Here is a 22304-nt window from a genome sequence, read left to right as displayed (position 1 = left end):
TGAACCCAAACTAAAAAGATGAGGTAGAGACACTAAAGAGCTTGGAAAGGAGCATTGGGAATTAGAGCCTAAATTGTTGAGGAGGATGTTATGCAGAGTAGGCCCTGCAATTTTCAAACCACTTCATCTACTTTTCCTCAGCTGAAAGAATAGGAATACTCTCCCAGGTTTGGCTGATTCTCCTGGCCTTTGGGCTGTGGGAGCCAGGTGGACCGGGGCGGGGGGGGGAGGGGGGTCTTATGTAGGAAAGTGGATTTCTGTTGCAGTAACCCCCCATGTTTTGCTAGATTTCTGATGCACTTTGACTTGACTTGATGTGCCCCGGGTCCCTGCCAATCAGGTTCCCAGGGCATGTGTTCTTTCCCAAAACTGCACCTCTGCACCCCCAATTGGCACTTCTCTGGCCACATGTAAGTCCTTTGTAAAAGATACCATGGGTACCAAGGTCTGTGGGGCTGATTCACAGAACTAACTTAAGACAAAATCCTAAACTTACTACTTTTGGTATTCACAGAAGTTAGGATTTTGTCTTAAGACAGACTTAAGACAGAATCCTAACTTCTGTGAATACCAAAAGTAGTAAGTTTAGGATTTTTTTCTTAAGTTAGTTCTGTGAATCGGGCCCACTGTGACCAGGGAAGGCTCTACGGGCTGCAGCACATATTGTGCCACCCTTAGAGGTCCTGTAACTTAACACACACACACTGCCTATGCAGGATGGGTGTTTTGGTGCAGGACAAAGTGAAGAGTTGACATGGCACACATACCTGTGTGCCATGCCTGCAACTCACTGCCTATGGTATAGGAATGACACCCCTCTAGCTGGGTTCACTATACCACTGGGGAGGGTACAGTTGCATGAGCACTGTACCCCTGCAGTGTCTAAGTCCATTCTTAGACATTGTAGGTGCAGTAAACCCATAAAGTGTATATGGTCTGGGAGTTTGTCATTATGAACTCCACAGCACCATAATGGCTTTAATGAAATCTGGGAAGTTTGGTAGCAAACTTCTCAGCATAATAAACCGACACTGATGCCAGTGTGGGATTTATTATACCATGCACTCAGAGGGCGATCTTAGAGATTCCCCTGAAAAAGGACCAGCCTCTGGTGGTTTTGCGGGCTGTTACACACCAGCTTGCCACCACAAGACAAGCTTCAGTACCCCTGGGGTGGGAACCTTTGCTCCCTGAACCCAGAAACAAAGCCTTTCCTGGGCGGAGGTGGTCACACATCCCCCAGGTCAGGAAGATCCATCTGTGGAAGGGGAGCATTAAAGGCCTTCCTGTCTTTGTAACGTTCCCCCCAGCCTCTCCTGCTATCAGCAGCAGGCCCCCTTCCTGTCTCACTCCCTTTTCGGCAGGAAAACAGGCAGGACAAATTAGAGCAGCCCAGAAGGTGTGCCCACCTCTGGCAACCCCACCCCTCAGGTGGGGGAGGCGAGGTGAAACCCACTCTTCTGTGCCTACCATCTTGAAGCTGGCAGGCACTCTCCAATCAGGATTAGGGATTATGCCCACTCCCCTACGTGGGGTGAGCCCACCAAGGGTGTAGTCACCCTAAGGTCAGCAGCCGATTGGCTACTGACCTCAAGACCCACATAACGCCCCCTAAATACAGTATTTAGGAGGCGACCCTGAACCAAAAAGGTAGATTCTCGCAACTTACGAAAAAGAAGGATGAAAGAAAACGCCCAGCAGAGGAGACTGCAGAGAAGAAGTGACTTGGCCCAATCCCTACCGGCCTGTCTACAGTTTCCAGAGATCCTGTGCCTAAAGTTGCCTTCTCCTGCAGCCAGCGACCTCCAGAACCCCTGGGAGGATTGACTGCTTTCCAGAAAGACTGGATCTCCTGTGAACAGCAGCTCTGTTCAAAAGAATCTCCAAAGCAAGACTCAGAGCCTGCTGAGGACAAAGAAACCCAACGCCTGGATCCACCACTGCACCCAACGCCTACGGCTCGAGTTCGAGTAGTCCACTGGTCCCAATGAGGTCCAGCAGCGCTCCAGAGTTCGAGTCCACCGTGGGTTGACCCCTCCAGGACTCTCCGACGTTGCCTGCAGCCTCTGCATGGAGACCCCCCAATCACGAGTGGCCCGGTAAGGTGAAATCCAATCTCAAAAGACACCCCTGCATCCAGCCGCCCTGTGCCCTGGAGAAGAGAACATGCAGTGCCCCTACGTCACTGAACCCTCCAACTTAACTGCCCAGTTGTTGGTACCTCCCAGAAGTCTACTTCGACTGAGCATGCAGCCAAAATCCAAACCGGCAACTCCTGTTGAAAACAACAGGGCACCCGACACCAAATCAGCACTCTGCACCCGGTCGCCCCTGTGCCACAGTGGGTGCACTCTGTGTGCTAACTCGGATCCCCCTTTGTCATGAGCTACACCCCTATAGCTTTTCTCCCACATCCAAGTGGTGTGCCCGTGAGCAGCCCCCAACCAGAGGCCCCCGAACCCCCACTGGATAACATTTGGGCCTCAGTACTCGCACCCAGCCGCCCTAGGGCCGCTGAGAGTGCTTTGAGAGTGCTTCCTTGACCCTGGGGGAACTCTCGTTCTAACCCATCTCCCAAACCTAAGTACTTACCGTTAAACCGATAACCTGGTTTTCTCCCACAGGACTGCATTGACTGCTTTCTTGTTAAAATTGTTCAAAGAGTGTGGTTGGTTTGTTTGAAACCTCAAGAAACTGCATATGTACAAAAACTGATTTATTTACCTTTTATCTAGGAAAAGTGTGATATCTAGGCATATCGCACCAAGTACAACAAGTTACTCAAAAGAGTTATCTGAAAAGTAATTTATAAAGGAATCTCAATAGGAACTGAAAAGTAATTTTGTGAACAAGTGACTTACCTGTAACCAATCCAATTGCATTCAAATGCATTCAAATTATTCTTGCAAACTACTATCACACTTACCTGTACCAGGTCATCACTTGTTCTAGAAATAAAATACAACAAAATTATATGTTTATGCAAAACAAATTGGTCAGAGTTCAGTCTTTGAGTGTGTGATACCATTTCTTGCCTGAGTGTGTACAATAAATGCTTAACACTACCCTCTTATAAAGCTTACTGCTCACCCACACTACCACAAATAGAGAGTATGTTATTATCTACTTTTACCTCTGCCTACCTTTGGGGATCCACTGGACTCTGTGGACATTATACCTTACTTTGTTATAGTATATACAGAGCCAGCTTCCTACACACTCACTCTTTTACACCCCCTTACACTCATTCTTAGTCACTCTCACTCATGCAAAGTCACTCTTGATCTCTTTCATTGCTACTCTCTCATTCTTACCGACTGAGGCCCAGCTTTACTAGCTCTTTGCACCGGGTTTGCATTATTTTTGTGAACGAAACCCGGAGCAAAGTGTTAAGGTGGGATTTACTATTGAGAAAAAAAAGGATTTTTATTGGATGGCATCCTAAAATTACGCAAAGTGGTGCTATGAGCTGCTTTGTGTTACTTTGCGTCAATGGGCCGTTCCATGAGCGGTACATGAGCATTCTCGTGCAGCCATCCATGTGTTTTGATGCAAATCCCTATTTACAAACATTGGTAGACAGGAATTTGCACCAAAACACCTCCTTGAGTTTTCATGTTGCCTTGTTTTTCCAACGTTGCATGTATACTGCATTGTACAGCAAATATGGAAAGGGGAAAACGCCTTTAAGCATCATTTTTAGGTTGAGCATTCGAGACCTCTTGTATATTCTTCAGTATATACTTATTATATACTTATATGTGTATGTACTATGTGGGCTCTGGTCTTGTCTGCTTCAGCTTAGGGACTTTTTTTTCTGTTCAACTCCCTCTATTGAACTGTCTTGATAGAAAACGACCAGCAGCAGTCAGTAAATTGCTAAATCACTTTAGCATTCTCTAGATGTCAGTACATAGAAATTGTCTTCCACGAGCACCTGTGGACAATAATATTTTTTTCAAATCTTGTATTTTCAATGATATCACCACAGAAGGCTCTGATTTTATATTAAAATCAGAGCTTCGGACTATACCATTTCCCACTGAAAGACAATATTTCTCTCCGTATGTTCCCATAATTGGTGTGTCACGCAGTTTGGTGCTTATTTTCCCTCCATGTTAAAGAACAGTTGATGTTTCAGCAGCCAGGCTAAGTTGCTGCATAGCAAAATACATATAAGGTCCCAATGGCAAGACCGATTGCATTGCAACTGCTTGCTGTACTATAATGGACCCCTTCCCGGACAAAACCTATGCTTCAAAGAGAACACAAACCCTTGCAATATGGCATAAGGGTGTGTGCGTTGGGGCATGGCTGCCAAAAGTGCACCAGCACGCTTGGATGGGACAAAATCCACCATATCTCAATAGATATGGCAAATGTTTCTCTCCCCCTGTGACTTGAAGCAGCACAACAACTTTGTTGCAGAGTTGCCTTCTGTCAAAGAATAGTAAATCAGGGGCCTCAATCTCACTACCTACCTGTCAGTGACTCTTACTATCACACACATATGTTTACACAGAGAGACACACGTACACACACTCTCTATCGCATAAAAGTACTCTCACCCACAAGCATGCACACAACATACATTTAAAACTATTTTTACTTACTACAGCTGCTACCAAAAGTCCTGTTCCAGTAAAGTGTGCTCCATTATTTAGTACACTAATAATGAGTTTGAGAATATTATTCACTATTAGAACATTGGAATGTTGGTAGCTCCATTGAAAACAATGGAGTGCTCCGGGCTTATAATGGCTGGTATTATGCCAGGAGTCGCAAGGAACATGCCAGGGGTTGCAGCTGTGACCCCTGGCAACTCCTAAATTATATTTATGCCCAAAATCAGTGTGGCACAGCTTTTAAATAGAATGAACATTTTAACAGGGTAGGCTCGGTGAAGAGTATAAGGTAGTGCAAAGAGCGAGAGATTAAAGGAGGGGCAGTTGGGGGAATTGGAAGATAAAAAAGGGAGATGAAAAAAGTAATGATAAAAGGGGAAAATATTGAAAAAGTGAAGAAGGAACTAAAGAAAAAATTAAAGAAAGAGGGGGATTAGAGAGGGAGAAAGAAACAGGATCAGTAAAGAAGACAAAACGTCCTAAGAAATAAAACAGGAACAGAAAGCATGTCAACTGCATACAGAGATGAAAGAGATCCGGTGAAATAAGAGGCATTCTTTATAAAATCACCCTATAGGCACAGGAGGATTCGGGCGGGGTCACCCAGATGTGCGAGGGCACCTCTGCAGGGCACACAGTACTCATAGCAGCCTGAAGACCCAGAGCTGTGCGCTGCACCCAGAGCAGTGCACACCCACTGTTGCACACCTACAAGGCCTGCCCAGCTTTCGAGCTGTGCACATCCAAGATGTGTGCAGCCTAAACTCTGCCTTTTAAAACATGTGCATGTCGAAACTGTGCACCGGCTCAAGATAGTGTACCCCCAAGATATGCGCAGACTGGGCTGTGCATCATTAGACGTGTAAATCTCCACAATGTGAGCGCTGCCAAGTAGTGCACATCCAAGATCGTTGAGCCTCCAAATTACGCACCGCAAAGATCTGTGCATCCTGTCTTATTCATGCTTCGAAATGTGCAACTCCAAGTTAAGAGTCCACTCACCCCCACCTGTGTGCTTGCAGATTGTGCACCTACTCTATCAACTCGGCTTGAACTGTCCACCCTCAGAGCTGTACACCTCCAAGATCAGGGCAACCTGAAATAGTGCACTCCAAGATTTGTGTACCTGGGAATCGTGCACATCGAAGATCGGCGTGCCCACAGATTGTGCACCTCCAAGATCTGTGAACTTATACATTGGGAACCACCTAGAACAGCTCAACTCTAACTGTGCATCACACCCGAAATCTATGAACAGGTGCTTTACATCCTTGGAGCTGCAGACCTCCAAATTAATTTGTACTTGTAATGCCCACTATTACCCCAACTGGGGTGTCCTGGCGCAGTAACACATACCGCTGTGGAACCCTTCCTGGCTTTTCCCAGTGAAATGTCCACTCCTGGGCACCCCCAAGGTGAAGCCAGGCATCCCAGCGCTGTTGGGGCCGTTGTGGAGATTAAGGAAGCTATTGCCCAGATTTGCAGAGTGGGACCCATGATTAGAATAGGCACCGAGGCGAGAATTATCAGGTCCGAGGAAATTGAGCCCAAGACCCGCCGCGGCAGGGAATTGAACCCTGGTCCCGGGCTAGACCTCTGCATCAGGGTCTGCCGCTCTAACCATTGAGCCACACTTCTCCTAACCATTGAGCCACGCAGTCACCGAGGCAATGAGCACCAAAGACCCGTACAATCTAAATTGAGCATGCAGAGCTTTGCACCTCCACATCGGTGCACTGCTACTGTAATGTGCCTCCAAGATCCATACAACTTGAGCTGTGCACTCTCAAGTCTTTCCATGGTCTGTCTCCAGTACTTGCAGTCTAGCGATGCGAGCCTGCCAGATCTGTATATCCAATGCGCACGGCTTGTTTAGGTTTAATAGCTTAGCATCTTGAGCGGTGCACTTCCCAGGAATGTCTGCGTGGCAGTACTATTAGTGAGCATTATTGATCTTAAAACTAGAATTGAACTATTGCTTTATTAACCTTCCTGCTTTCTCTAATATGCTTGAAAATGCACCATTTGCCTGCTCTTTTTTTCAAAATTTTCCCGGGTCGAGAACCCCCCGGGGATCCCCCTTGTGGCTGCCAGGCTCACTCGCCACAAGCCACTCATCACAAACTTGTATGCCTCACCACTTTCAAGGCTCACCAGCCGCCACTGAAAAAAGGTAGAAAACCTCATGTGGATGCAGAGGTTGCGAAGTGTGCCCACTAACTCACTGTATAGAGTGCATGCATTGGGGGAACATATCAAGTGCTCAGTAGGGTGATCACCTGGCATGGATGCAAACTATTGGCAGGACTGTAAAAATTCAGCAAAAAGGGTCAAAACTCGGGATAAAAATCAAGGCCTAAACATCTGTGGGAAAAGTAATACCCCACTATTTTATCAGCGCATTTATTTAGTATATTTTTATTCTGTGCTATTTATTTAGCTCTGTATGTGATTGCCTCTAGGCACAATGTATATAGTAAATGGAAATCCTTGAGCATAGCTTCAAGGGCATCAAGCCTATTAGTATCTAGCCAATCTTTTTTTGAGAAAAAGTACAAGTGTCCTCTTGATTATGTTTCTAAACATATTTTAAAAGGCAAAACGTTTTAAAAAAATTAAGGTAAATGACTACTTCAACTTCTGCTGGTTAAGACGAGTTGACCTAAAACCCCTGGCTCACCTCAGCCTTCATTAGCAACACATAGCGCACACCCAACTATTTGTAAAATGACACTGGTACTCCATGATCATCATACCAGGGATGTGCCTACCAGGGCGTGACCATGTGCAGCGCAGCGCACAATTACCGACTGTGTAGCGCACACCCACCTGCGGCATAGTGCACCACTACACATAGCACAGTGCAGTCCCACCCTCAGAGCAGTCCATCGTCACCCGCAGCAAGGTGCATACCCCCCCCCCCCCCCCCCCCCCCCCCCCCGCGCAGAGTTCATTCGTGCTCTGGTGGAAACAGTGAAGTCAAGACCAGGACAAGGTTAGTTTGATAGTATTTAGTCTGCATCTCATTTCATCCCACTGGACACGGGGTCAAGCTGCAAGTATCCAGCTGTGCTCCACCTGACAAGCGGCTGAATATTTAGCCTGCATTGTCTACTACACAGATGGCCACATTTCGTGCATTTGCAGACATAACAAGCGAGAAAGAAAAACAAGCAGTGACAAAGCCAGTAGGTCGAGTGCAGATCTACAAGCTGTGATGCTTGTTGTCATTCACACTTCCTTATAACTTATTTTTTTATTTTATTTTTTCTTTACTGTTTTAATATGGCCATCAAAACGGAAAAGAGTAAAAGACAGAATGGTGGCTGGTGCATCACAACGCATGCCCACAAATAGTCCTGTTGGAATGTTGTTTTTTGCATAACCTCCCCAAATGATAAGCCACTGCCGTGATTGGTAGCTCAGCTGACTGCTGCATCCAACTCCAGGAACCTCTATTTGACCTCATGGTCATAGCTTAAAAGCTCAGCAGGTCCAATCGGCATTTCATCCTTCCGAACACGTCGTGTTATGTTACTTTATGTTGCACGGGGTAGTTTGGGGGAAGCGAATGGTAAATAAAATTAGCTACAAGCTGCTGTTACAACCCCATTTGCCCCTTATCAGAAAGTGCACCGTTCTGGTGCAATAGCCGTGGCTACCGTGGATTTGCTGGGCTCTCTCTGGACTCCAGGCACGTGCCTTTGGGCCCCTGACACCATTGCTGCGCCACTGGTTTCACTGGTTCTTAATTACGTCTGTGAAGCCGAGGTCTCCCCTGCTGGAGGCACCGCAGGTGAACGACTGGAACCTGCAGAATCACGGGAGCGCCTCGGCCTGCCCCCTGCTTTCCGATCCGAACCAGATTATATTGATAAACTGCAGAGAAAGCACTCCCGTTCCTTATAATCACTGCTTGTGGCAGCACTTATCAACTACTTGGTTATGTCATGTTCTCTTTTTAGGTCTGGCATTAGTCAAGGCCTTTTGGTATCACTTAAATTATATGTATGATAAAATTACTTAAAGGCCTTTGCCAGCCCTCTCCATCCAACTGATTTGTCGCGTTGTTGACAGTTTTCTTCCTCCCACTATGACGTGGTGCAGTGGTCAGCCCACTTCAGCCATTGGCTTACTTCACTTTGAGTGACAGTATTATTTCCTGTCAGGAGGAGCACATTCACACTCAAAGAAGTTTCCTTCAGTGCCACAGACCACAATGCCAACGTGTGTTTTTTAGACCAAAAATATATGTTTGTAGCTAATGGTTTTTTTTTTTTAGATTGATGAGGACCAGGCACATTTTCCAACAATAACATTTTACTAAAACGATGGTAAATCAAGCATTGGCAAAACCAAAAGTCGCTGTAACAGTCGACGCCAGACCTATTGGTTTCGCCAATTTGTTTTTCTTTTTGTAAATGGTAATTAACGCCGTGATACCGATGGAGATGTTTGTCTCATAAGTGGTCAGGAGATAAGGACGTGAAAGGTGCAGTTTCACTAATTATCTGTGGTTAGGGAATTGAATCCTGGATGTATATGTCCCAACTGCACAAGAAAATATGTTATCACAGTCGTTGCGTCACACCAGATAGAAGCATTTTACTTAGGTTGTCACGATGAGCTGGATTTTCAGGATTAAAGCGAATCACCGTCGTAGTGGAGAAAGGAGTAGATGCAAGAAATGTGTCCAGGCAAGCATGATTGATATCAATGAAGGAACGCAGTAAAAACCCACGAATCGCACATGAAAAACTGTGCTTGACAAGCGCGATGTTAACTCTGATTATTGCTTCCAATTCAAGCATTTTTAGCCCCTGTATTTTACCTGTACTTTGTGTTCTGTGGCAGATGCCACACTAAACAGTCGCGTTTAACTTTTTAAACCGAAGAAGATGCAACAGTGACATCGTGTGGTTATTTATGAGAACACATGCGATAGTTTGTGGGCTTGATTCAAATATATATTATTCTCTTATTCTAATTTATTAGTATAATCCTTAGAGCTCTTCAGACATCGTTGAAAAAACTTAGACATTTGTGACATAGGCAGGTCCACTAAAATAGAATAAGAGAATCACTTTGTTTTTAGCTAATATGAATGTAATAACCTGAATATTACTTTGAAACTAAAATACATACATTGGTGTCGACTAGACCATGCCCTTATTCACTGTTCTAAATTCTTCTGTGGGGTTTCAGGGCTGTGTGTTTTGTATTGGCCTCTCCCTCCTGAACCCATCCTTAAATTGCTCAACCCCACCCATTTTTAGTAATTACTCCTAATTTCCCACCATTCAACCTGGTTCCTCTCACATTTGCCAAAAAAAGTATACATACCTGTGTGGAGACCACCACCGTAGCAGAGAAGCCCATTCAGAAAAGTTAGGAAAGGCAGTTGGTTTGTGAATTGTGTTTGTGGTAACACTGTAGCACTACTTTACATACTATAATATGCATTTTGTCAATCAGGTCCCTTAACCAAAGGAAACCAAGCACCTATGTTTCAAATAAAGCAACACCCAGCTGGATGGCGGCACAGGAGAGTTAAGAACATAAAGAATAGGGCTCGGGCAGATTACATGCCAGAGCCGAGGCCGCGAGGAGAAAGATGGGATGTGTCGTCTGTGCGTGTATGAGGTGGGGCTGAATCCTGACACTGAGGGGCAGATTTACAAGCCCCTTGCTTCACTTTTGTGCGTCGTTACGTCACTTTTGTGATGCAGCGGCGGCGTAAAAGTTGCTGCTCATTTACAATGTGACGCCTCAAGGGAGATGCGTCACGTTGTAAAGCCCTGTGTAACATTATACATGCGTCTGGTATAATGTATGCAGGGTAGGCGTTCCCACGCAGGAAAGCCTCGTAAAAGTGACACAGTGAAATCTACAAGATTTCACTGCGTGACTTTTAGGATGCCACTGCGTCAAAACTTTACGCCTTCTTGAAGCAGGCGTAAGGAGTGATGCAGTGTATTGGGAATAGGCCGCCACTTGCATTACTGGAGTTGCGTCATGCTTGTGACACAAGTCCAGCAATGCCTGACTTTTCCGTCAACAGATGCGTCAGAATTTCTGTAAATATGGTGCATCCATGGTGACGCAAGGGTTTTGCATGGTGGCTCAGGGAAAGTGACGCATCTCTACAGATGCGTCACTTTGTTGTAAATCTGCCCCAGAGTGTTCTGCGCTGCAGCCAGTCTGTGTGTTATGCTATGTTTGGATTTAATAGAGAGCAACGAGTACCGCACAGAGCATCCTTCACAGTCGAACTAGCAGTCAGCAAAAAAGCATGAAAGCAAATGTAAACAAGCATTTACAATGCAATGGTCTCGGCATTATTAAAGGTAGAGCTATTGGTATTGCGCATGACCTTTTTTTTTTACATCTTAAATAAATGGCATTGTCATTTACATTGCCAATAGCTTTATCGTCAAATAAATGGCATTGTCATTTACAATGCCAATAGGTTAATCGCACGCAAATGCATTACCTATTGCATTTACACCCACACAGAGCCACCCACACACACACAGCCCCACACACACAGAGAGCCCCACACACACACACACACACACAGAGCCCCCCACACACACAGAGCCCCCCCCCACATACAACCCCTCACACACACCTAGCCCCCCACACACACACACAGCCCCCCACACACACACAGAGCCCCCCCCCACACACACAGAGCCCCACACACACACACACACAGAGCCCCCCACACACACACAGAGCCCCCCCCACACACACAGAGCCCCCCCCCCCACACACACACACAGAGCCCCCCACACACACACAGAGCCCCCCCACACACACACAGAGCCCCCCCCCACACACAGAGCCCCCCCCCACACACACAGAGCCCCCCCACACACACACAGAGCCCTCCCACACACACACAGAGCCCCCCCCACACACACAGAGCCCCCCCCACACACACACACACAGACACAGAGAACCCCACACACAGACACAGAGAGCCCCACACACAGACAGGAGTGTGAACTTAAGGAACAAGGAGACAAATATATTTAATTCATGCCACCTTAAAGCATTATTAGCGCCTTTAAACATTAATAGTGCGTTAAAACGTGTATCTGAATGTTTGTGAAATTTAGTGAAATACCGTGCCTTTTGAAATGTTGACTACGATGAAGAAACAATGAACGAAAAAATACGTATTGGTGACGTTTTGCAAGTATTCAATAAAGAGCATTTGGATTGGTCCTGTCTGGGCGGAGCACACGCTGTCTCTTCAGTGTGCTTTCTGTAGTAGTGTATTCATCCCATAGGCAGGTGTAGGTCAGCACTTGTTGGAGGCGTGGAACTGGGGCTGGTGTCCGAGGAAGTGTAAGGGGGGGGAACGGTTGTTCCAGACAATGCTCTCCACCAGTGATGCCAAAGGGTGTGAAGGATGGGGGTGGACGGGGAGCGGGGAGCGTAGGGCCAGCTCAGGATCGGAGCCGGAGTGATGCCAAAGGGTGTGAAGGATGGGGGTGGGCGGGGAGCATAGGTACAGCTCAGGATCGGGGCCGGAGTGATGCCAAAGGGTGTGAAGGATGGGGGTGGGGGGGGGAGCGTAGGTACAGCTCAGGATCAGGGCCGGAGTGATGCAAAAGTGTGTGAAGGATGGGGGTGGGCGGGGAGCGTAGGGACAGCTCAGGATCAGGGCCGGAGTGATGCCAAAGGGTGTGAAGGATGGGGGTGGGCGGGGAGCGTAGGTACAGCTCAGGATCAGGGCCGGAGTGATGCCAAAGTGTGTGAAGGATGGGGGTGGGCGGGGAGCGTAGGGACAGCTCAGGATCAGGGCCGGAGTGATGCCAAAGGGTGTGAAGGATGGGGGTGGACGGGGAGAAGTGCGCAAATGGAATACCCCTGTACACATTTTTTAAAAAAATCTGGTACAAACAGTGGGAAAAGAGTTAGTGAAACTGGGTTGGTGAAATATAGCTCCTCGGCCAATCAATGCACACCCTGCACCTATACCCTGCCTATCAGCGCTCTGAAGTGCTGTGAAGCAATTGAATTGTGGATTGTACGCTACACGAATACACATAAACATGGACAGGCTACACCCGTCTCCCCTCAGTATACTAAAAGCAAACTCAGAGTCACTGGGGCCTGAGTCACAAAGTTGGACACCTGAATACCAAGATTGGATTCACCAAGCATTTCCTGTGACTAGACATGTCTTACTCCCGCCTTGGGAGTGACTTACTCCCGTATCTGCAGGAGTAAAACATGCCCCCTGATTCACAAGGCTTTTTTTCAGTGAGAAAATGTATGTGTTCTTACACCTACGCCTGGAGAAGGGCACAACTACCTACTCAGCGAAAATTGTTTGCAAAATGGATGTTTCCTCTGAGGAGCTTACTCTTTCCGCGGTCCGTAAATGAGAGATAGCCCTGCTGCCTAAATCGCCAACTTGCCCCACCAGTACAGGCCCGTTTCTCTGGTTAGACCTACACAGAGTCTCAAGCACCTCAAATACCCAAGCAAAGGGCAAGCACTCGCCATTGCAATTTTCGAATCTCTGGACCTCAATCCTAATCCCGGCATCTCCACTTCACAATGGTGTGTGATACTGGGCAAATCACTGTATTTCCCTATCAAACGGTTGTTGTCTTATTATCTGGCCATCCCGAAGCGGCTAGAAACAGGCCACTCCCCAGTAATAAGCGTCCCCTGAACACAGACCAGCCTCGGACGGGCTCTCTCCCCGGCTCCGGCCCGCTAACACTGCTCATCATTCCACTTAAACGAGCGTGCTTTGCTTCCAGGAGGCCCGCGTGCTCCCTGGCATGGACGGAGTGGCTGCTTCCTTCCTGCTCATACAATATAGATGACATCCTACTTGTGAGAACGTCTTTCCGCGGGACCGGCGTGCCCCTTGCTTTGAAAGTAATCCCTGTGATAAGAACCTTCTGCTCTGGTTTTTATCTCGTCCCAGGGGTGGGGGGACTTTCTGTAAAAGGAGCCCATCTGACTCTTGGTGAGAAAGGCTCAATTCAAATGCTTGCCTTTCTTTTGGTGTGCAGACCCCCCTGCACCTCCCCCTTCACGTTACACCAAAGCTGCCCCCTTCTCGGCGCATTCACAGCGACCTTGTCGGAGTCTTGTTTTCATGTCTCGTTCGGTTTTGTGCTTGGAGAAATAAATCTGTGTGTGGGGTGGAAGGGGGGGTGCTCTGACACCTTCGGGTAAAGTTCACGCTACATAAAATCGCATTAAATAAAATAAAACATAAAAATAAACAAAACCCAGCAAGAAGTCAGCCATTCTGGCTGTTGCAGTTCAATAAATGAAGTCCGTAGTGGATACTTTCCAACTTCTCCTTAAAAAGGCTCTTACTCAATTGGGTTTGATTCTTACATGCCATGCAGTAACTCTGAGTGCGTGTAGTCCTCCAACCACCAAACGTTGCTCTTTCGGCACCTCTTCCGTCATCGGTGCCGTAGACTCGCACAGTCAGCCAGGGGTGGGGGCGGGGCATTTTCGCGACCTGAAGCCGGCCGCCAGATATTCTAATTTAGAAGCGCTCTACTTCAAAAATATTTCAGAAAAGGGGGTGGTGATGGACAGAGTCTCTGAATTAAGCAGAACACTCCTACCCAGTCAACAGATCAGGGCTTGATCCATCACCGTTTTTTAGCTCACTGCACCATCCCAGCTCAGAACCTGGCTACATGCAAATTAGTCTGTCCCTGACCCAGTGCATCATGGGAACAGGGCAGACCAAACTACCAAGCCAATTCTTTTACTGGGAAGGAAACAAGCTTCGGGGACCGGTTTCTGGCATTACAGCCGTCTTCGGCCCGGCTTGCTTGAATCCTGATAGTGCAATGAGCAAGGGACTCATGTCTGAGCATACCCTTCCACGCTTATGGTGGACAAAACGATTCAGAAAAGGGGGTGGTGATGGACAGAGTATCTGAATTAAGCAGAACACTCGTACCCAGTCAACAGATCAGGGCTTGATCCATCACCGTTTTTTAGCTCACTGCACCATCCCAGCTCAGAACCTGGCTACATGCAAATTAGTCTGTCCCTGACCCAGTGCATCATGGGAACAGGGCAGACCAAACTACCAAGCCAATTCTTTTAGTGGGAAGGAAACAAGCTTCCGGGGACCGGTTTCTGGCAATACAGCCGTCTTCGGCCCGGCTTGCTTGAATCCTGATGGTGCAATGAGCAAGGGACTCATGTCTAAGCATACCCTTCCACGCTTATGGTGGACAAAACGATTCAGAAAAGGGGGTGGTGATGGACAGAGTATCTGAATTAAGCAGAACACTCGTACCCAGTCAACAGATCAGGGCTTGATCCATCACCGTTTTTTAGCTCACTGCACCATCCCAGCTAGGAACCTGGCTACATGCAAATTAGTCTGTCAAGCAAGCCGGGCCGAAGACGGCTGTAATGCCAGAAAACGGTCCCCGGAAGCTTGTTTCCTTTCCAGTAAAAGAATTGGCTTGGTAGTTTGGTCTGCCCTGTTCCCATGATGCACTGGGCCAGGGACAGACTCATTTGGCTGAGGTACAGGGGGTTGTCATAATCATGTCATGAAGCCATGAGCTCTTTGACTACTCTTTTTAAAATGAATCGAGGCAAAGAAATACGCTTTCTACAAATCTTGAGCTGAGAGAAGAAGATGAAATAAAATTGATTAGTTTGTTTGGAGAAGAGAAGATGGCGTTCCACAATAAAACCGAGGTTTTCAGCTGATTTATTGGCTACCAGCATGAGACCCAATTCCAAGTACTGATAGAAGATTTTCCAAAGATTAGAGCTTCAGTTTTGTTGCATTTCAATTTGAGACAATTAGTTTAATTTTAAGTTTATTGAATAACTGCATAGTTACTTAAAGTAATCGCAATAAAATACCAAATTAAAATTAATGGTGCATCATGTTCATTAAAATCAGTTTAGACTAAGATACTCAGGGTGTTTGTGAATGCCGTATTGCAACATAAAGCATTTCAAATCCAGGATTTAAAATGTAGTGTTTAAATACGTATTCAGAATAATAATTTGTTAATAAATAAGACTTTTAAAAATACTTGTCCCACCTCTTTCTCAATATCGCCTGGTTAGTAGGCTGCACTGTTTCCTAATTAAATAAATTACAAAGTATAGATACAGAATGTGCAGCCTGAGTTATATTAGATTGTTTTTATGAGGGAAATTGGTTTGTCTGTAGTCCCTAAGTGGCAAGTTGACTCAGCAAGCCTGAAGGAGTTGTGCTGTGAAGCAATCTTTTCTCAGCCTTTAGCAAGAACTTAACAAAGCAACAGTTCAGCTGGATTTCCCTTGGGTCAAAGCAGGCCAGCTACACCTGCCCTCTTTGCCGAATTTCCCTTTGGTTGAAAGCCCTTGTCAGTAGCTGGTTCCTTTCACCCTGTACTGCTTTACAGGAGCAGACTAGATGTAGGAGATCCTCCTTTCAGGACCCACACAAACGGAGGGCATCAGGAAGACTTCCATGTAACCAGGGTGGTATAATAATCCACATTTTGGTAGGTGGTCCTTTTCAGGTAATATCCCCAGCAGATATCTTGAAAACTGAAAGTTAATGGTTGTTGAGTACCGAGTGGTAAAGTATTTTTAGGGAGCAAAAGTTTTGTAGTTGTTGAGTGTCATCAATCCATGCCCTTTGTTTGATAGCGTGGTCTGTGAGACCTATGAGGTCGAGTGAATCTTGCAAGTAAGCTCTCGCCCGCGATGTGTCGCGGTCCTGTAACTCTTTCCATAACATGTGGTTCAATGTGTTTGGTTCTGCTTTCCAAATCTTGTTCCAGCATATTCAATATGCACCTCGCCTGCTACACCACTCCTGGTCATCAGACCACCACTCCTGGTCATCAGACCGAATCCCAAGCTCATCTGTGCCGTTGAAGTGCAATGTGGCAGTCAAAAAATAATTTTATAAGCACGAACCATTAAAGTACTCGCATCCCGGTCTCTTAGAGATTCACTCCCATAGGAGATCGTCAGCAGGAGTTTTGCTCGCACTACTTCGAGAAGGGGTATCAAGGAAGGACCGGACAGTTTTTTCTTTAGACTTTTAAGTGTTACAGCCAACTCCAGCCCTTTCCTTTGAATAGCCTCCATCAGGGCCGTAAAAGTGCCCTTCTTGTCAATGATGACCCAGAGCCATTTGTACTCATCTGTGCTTTCAACCTTGGTTTCACCCCAAAAACCTGCCTGTGTTTGTGTTTTCTTAATATTGTATACCATGGTTTTTGTTTTTCCAGGGTTGATCGTAAGGCCATTGGCCAGGGAGTAGGCCTTTGTGTTTTCTAGCAGACATTGCAACCCCACCGGGTGTGCCTGACCAATACCACATCGTCGGCATAGAGAAAGATGCATATCACCTTGTCAACTAAAATCCGGTAATTCCATGCTCCATCAGGTGAGCCAAAAAGAGATTTAGTGAAATCGGTGCCAGGACACACCCCTATTGTAGGCCGCAGGTGGTTGGAATTTTCCTGGAGAGGTGCACTCTTGACCCACTCTCATGTGTAACAATGGAGAATGATGAGCAAGTTCAGCAGGCTTTGTGGTATTTTCCATCTGACTAACTTGTGCCACATTGTCCCCGGTCGACGCAGGTGTAAGCTGAAGTCCTCATATATTACAAAATGTGTGGAGTCTTCCTCTTCTGCTAGCCTCATTAGTTCTTGCACTATTTTCCTGCAGTCTTTGGACTTACTCTTGGGATGAATATAGATGCTGATAAATATGATGGCAACTGCTGCATTTTTAATTCATAAAGTGCATTTCATTGCACTCATTCATGAGGATTTAATGTCCAAGGCTGTTGCGTAGGCTATGTAGTTGGGGAAATATAGTTTGCCACGCCGCCCTCAAGATGTCCATATTTTTCCCATTTCACAGCTGGGTTTGAAAAGTTTATATTGCCTTTAATGTGAATAGGGTCAGCCAACAAGGTCTCATGCAGGAGGATGATGTGGAAAGACCTCAAGTAGTTGTGTAAATCTGGGTTGCTTAGCTTTGTTTCAAAGCCGTATATATTCCAGGAGCACATGCAGAGTAAATTGGTGTTGGCTCCGTCTTGTGTCTCCTGGACTGTACATGGTCACGCTGTTGTTGGGGATTATCTGATTGTTCTCACTATATCCCTTGCAGGCTAATAGGCAGTTCGAAAGTGGTTAGCCCTATTTCCTAGTGGTTCCGGAGTGCTGAAGTTTCTCTCGCACGGAAGTAGTTTTCTTTTGCCACTAGTCTGGCCCCATTATGTGCACTTAAGGAAGAAGGGGTGAGGGATATCCTGGATCATAGCATGTTATTACCTTAATTCCCCATCTTTTGAGGGTAGGCCCTTCTGTGAGGACTCTTTTTGCAATACCAGTTGTGCTCCATGTGATCTTGCTTGCTTTCTCACCTGGTGCTTCTTCAGAGCTTTCAAACTGGATTGTCACCAGGTCCTTAGAGCTCATATTGTGTAGCACTGGAATTTCTGTTAATAGCCAAAGAAGGTTGCCCCTGTTTAAGACACTATGACTTCTTCTGGAGACGCATTCCAGGATACAAATTGACGCTGTAGTGTTATCCCGGTGATCTTCTGCAGTTATCTGAAGAATTTCATTTTCTGGTTCTTGGAGCAATGTAGAAGTAGTTTCTTGTGAAATTTCACGAGTCACATCGGTTCCCAAGGGTCTCCTGAGTTCTTTGTTGTGATGAATACAGATGCTAGGTATCTGATCTGGACATAAGCTTGTCGGGCGAGTCAGTGTTAAGCCTGAAGTAGGCGTGCAGTTGTTCCATAGCATTATGGTATTTACGGCTCGCATGTTAGGTGAGTGTCCTCTTGTGCTAGTTTGCGTTGTCTGTTGAGGGTCTGTGGGATATTCATTGGCAGTTGGGACGGTGAAATCATCCGCCAACACCATTTGTGGATTTATTATTTGAATTTGACGTAGAAGGCAGTCCAGGATGTTTTTCCTGCCATTTTGATCAGTCAACTTTTTATGTTGGAGACAGGGTATATTCGCTCTTGGTCGACAGGTTTTTGTTCCACCCCTTTCTCCTTTTGCTCGTCTATATTTGGAACTGTTGTTAATGTTCCCCACCCCGCTTGACCCAGTTTGAGGGGCTTCAATGCCTGGCTGCCGCTTTAACATCAGTGTATCTCTGGCAATGCTTTAGGCGCTGCTATCGAATTTTGGTGGTGCCTTTATCAAAGTCCTCGTAGTTTCTGAATGTATTGATGGCGGTTGAACTAGATCTCTGCACCTGATAGTGCATTATATAATCAATGTAAGGCCTATGGGGTCCCCAGTGGCTGTTTGGCCTTAATTTTGTTGTTCCTTCCTAGGACTTGATTTAGTGGTTCCTTCTCAGTTTGTTTGTTTCCGTGTCCTTAAATGTTGTTTGAGATCGTTTAAGATTGTGATGACGGTTGACAACTTATTTGGGAGAAAGAGGTGTCGTCCTGTATGCTTTTTACCAAGGAGTTTAACTAATTTGCAGTCGATCCCGGCAATGTAGACTGCCAAAGTGTTCAGAAGTGAGAGCTGGATGTCCATCTTATTAAACTGGTACTGTAGGGTTTCTGAAGATAGCTGTGCCATATTCAGGAGGGACATTATTTGTTATTCGCAAGAGCTTGTTGTTCCGCACTTATCTTAAGTTTTATGCATCAGCCCTATGTTGAAAGCTTGGTTGATGAGGGGTCCGAGGTGGTTTCTCAGGGTCCTGTGAATAGGTTGCTAGTATTGTATTGTGTATTGTATTGTATTGTGGCATACTTGTATAGCGCGACCTGTCACCACCAAGGGCATCCTGGCACTTTGACCCATAATGCAGCGAAAACAGTAGCTCAGCCTATCCTGGGAAAAAGGTGAGTTTTCAGAGCCTTTCTAAAAGCTAGGAGGTCTTCAAGGCTTCTCAAGGATATTGGCAGAGAGTTCCAGAGTCTGGCCGCCGCTACTCTGAACGAGCGGCCGCCCATCCTCACTCTCTGGAATCGCGGGACTACCAGTAGCCTGGACGACGAGGAGCGTAGAGCTCGAGATGGATGATACCAGGCAAACATTCGCCGCAAAGGGATAGGGCCCAGGCCATGAATAGCCCTAAACACAATACACGCTGCTTTGTAGCGCACCCGCAGATGGACCGGCAGCCAATGAAGTTCTCGCAGCGCTGCCGTAGAAGAGCTATGGTAGGGGCGAGAGAGGGCGAGTTTGGCAGCAATATTTTGCACCCTTTGCAACTTGCCCAGAAGTGTTACCGGGGCCTCCAGAAGTAGTGCGTTACAATAGTCAAGTCGACTTAGGATGGTACAACGCACTACTTCTGGTCTGGCCTGCTCAGGGAGGAGAGGTAGAACCTTACGCAGCATACGGATCAACATCATACATGTAGAGGTGGTCTTATTTACATGTAGATCCAGCTGCAAGTTGGCCCCAAAAGTGACGCCTACATTGCGCGCTGATTGTGCAGCTGACACCGTCTCTGAGAAGGACGGAGGCCAGAAGTCAGCAGGGAGATCTCGAGGAACTCGATCGATGGAGCAATGCAAGACCTCTGTCTTTGTTCCGTTGAACTGTAGCGAGTTCAAACGGAGCCATTCCGCTGTCGCCTGCATGCACCGATGAAAAGTCTCCAGTGTGACTGCGTCCTGTCCCTCCAGAGAGAAGACCAGCTGGGTATCATCCGCATAATTAAATGCGGAGATACCAAAGGATTTAATGAGCTGGACTAGAGGGCGGAGGTAGATATTAAAGAGTATAGGGCTGATGGCTGACCCCTGGGGTACTCCTCGTCCCACTCTCCGCTCCTCTGAACTGAAGGGGGGTAACGAGACCCGTTGTTGACGGCAGTCCAAATAGGAGATTAGCCAGTCCCTAGCCTTGTCTTTGACCCCGCATTCCTCCAGCCTAGAGATCAAGGTGGGATGGCTGACCGTGTCGAACGCGGCCGACATGTCGAGCAGCACCAAAAATGCTGCCCGACCACTGTCGACTCGCGCCCGCAGATTGTCTAGCACGGTCAACAGCGCGGATTCCGTCCCATGCGCTGGGCGAAAGCCGAATTGCGTCTCATCCAACCAGATGTTCCCTTCTAAAAAGCCGGACAGAGCGCGGGTGACCAATTTTTCCATGATTTTTACCGGAAAAGGAAGCAGGGATATTGGCCGGTAATTAGAAAGGCATGCAGGGTCGAGCGTAGGTTTTTTTAAAAGCGGAGATACCACTGCCTTCTTCCAGCAACTTGGTACAATAGCTGTCTCAAATGACTGGCAGCAGATGGCATGCAGGGGCTGGAAGAGATCCTCTTGAAACACCTTCCATAGTTTTGGAGGAAGAGGATCCAGAGGCGAACCAGATGAAATCGTACGGGCTAAATCGCCGAACTCCTTCAGGGAGGGAAGGGGAAAACTACTCAGCTGGGGTCGACTGGCCTCGCTCGCCGGAGCTCCCAAACTGAGAGCCGGATCCAGAGAGAAGAGGGAGGAGGACTACTCTGATGGGGTCGACTGGCTGCAGTCGCCGGAGCTCCCAAACAGAGAACCTGATCCCGAATGGGGGAGGGGGAGCTACTCAGCTGGGGTCGACTGGCCTCGCTCGCCGGAGCTCCCAAACTGAAAGCTGGCTCCACAGAAGAAGGAAGAGGACTACTCTGCTGGGGTCGACTGGCCACAATCGCCGGAGCTCCCAGGCAAAGAGCCGGATCCACAGGAGGAGAAGAAGAGCTACTCAGCTGGGGTCGACTGGCTACAGTCGCCGGAGCTCCCAAGCATAGAGCCGAATCCAGGGCTGAGAGGGAAGGGCTACTCAGCTGGGGTCGACTGGCCACAGTCGCCGGAGCTCCCAAGCTGAGAGCCTGATCTGAAAGAAGGAGCAGAGAGCTACTCAGCAGGGGTCGACTGGCTTCCGCCGCCGGAGCTCCCAAGCTGGGGGGCTACTCATCTGCTCGGGGTCGACTAGAGGGCATGGCCGGAGCTTCCTGCCAGAGGTGAATAACCCTCTGCAGGGGTCGACTGGCCGCTTCCTCCGGAGCTCCCTCCTTGGTGGTGGAATTCCGTGGGTCTTGCAGACCTGTTAAGATTTTACGAATTTTTTCCTCAAAGGCGTCCGCAAGAGAATCACAGAGAGCTTGCGATGCTGGGACTGCACTAGCCACACACGTGGGGTGAGCAAGATCCTTAACGATTTTAAAGAGGGCCTGTGCCTTGTTTGGGGCCTGATTCAAAGTGCGTTCAAGAAAGGTCGCTTTCGCTATCTTGATTTGAGCTTTGTATTTATGCATAGCAGACCTAAAAGCAATTTTCTCAGAGTCTAGGTACTGTTTCCTCCAGACCCTTTCTGCGCGTTTACAGTCCAGTTTAAGCTGACGTAGTTCGCTCGTGTACCAAGGACTAGCTCGGTTCACCCTCCCTCGTGACTTCCGGAGGGGCGCCAACTTATCCAGCGAGCTCGAAATGGACTGGCAGAAGAAAGTATAACTTTCTTCGACTGTGTTGCCAAGCCTAAAGTCCTCACCTAAAATGTTCGGCAATGGAGCGATTTTAAGGATTCTGGACCAAGGTCTCTCTAACTTAGCAAGAGGTAGTCCCGCCTTTCGCGAAGTAGGGTCCTCCGAACAAAGGGAAAACCTAATCAGAGAGTGGTCCGTCCAGTATTGGCACTTGATGTCAACTAATGATAC

At 47.3% G+C, this 22304-nt stretch overlaps 1 protein-coding gene across 11 annotated transcripts in view; it reads left to right on the top strand.

Moving 5' to 3' along the window:
* SMOC1 (SPARC related modular calcium binding 1) overlaps positions 1–22304 on the top strand; it is a 798909-nt gene that overhangs the window by 473993 nt on the left and 302612 nt on the right. The window lies entirely within an intron of this gene.

The sequence above is a fragment of the Lissotriton vulgaris genome, chromosome 9, assembly GCF_964263255.1.
Source record: "Lissotriton vulgaris chromosome 9, aLisVul1.2, whole genome shotgun sequence".
Classification (NCBI taxonomy): domain Eukaryota; kingdom Metazoa; phylum Chordata; class Amphibia; order Caudata; family Salamandridae; genus Lissotriton; species Lissotriton vulgaris.
Note: the sequence above shows the minus strand (reverse complement) of the source record. Positions and strands in the feature narration are given on the sequence as shown.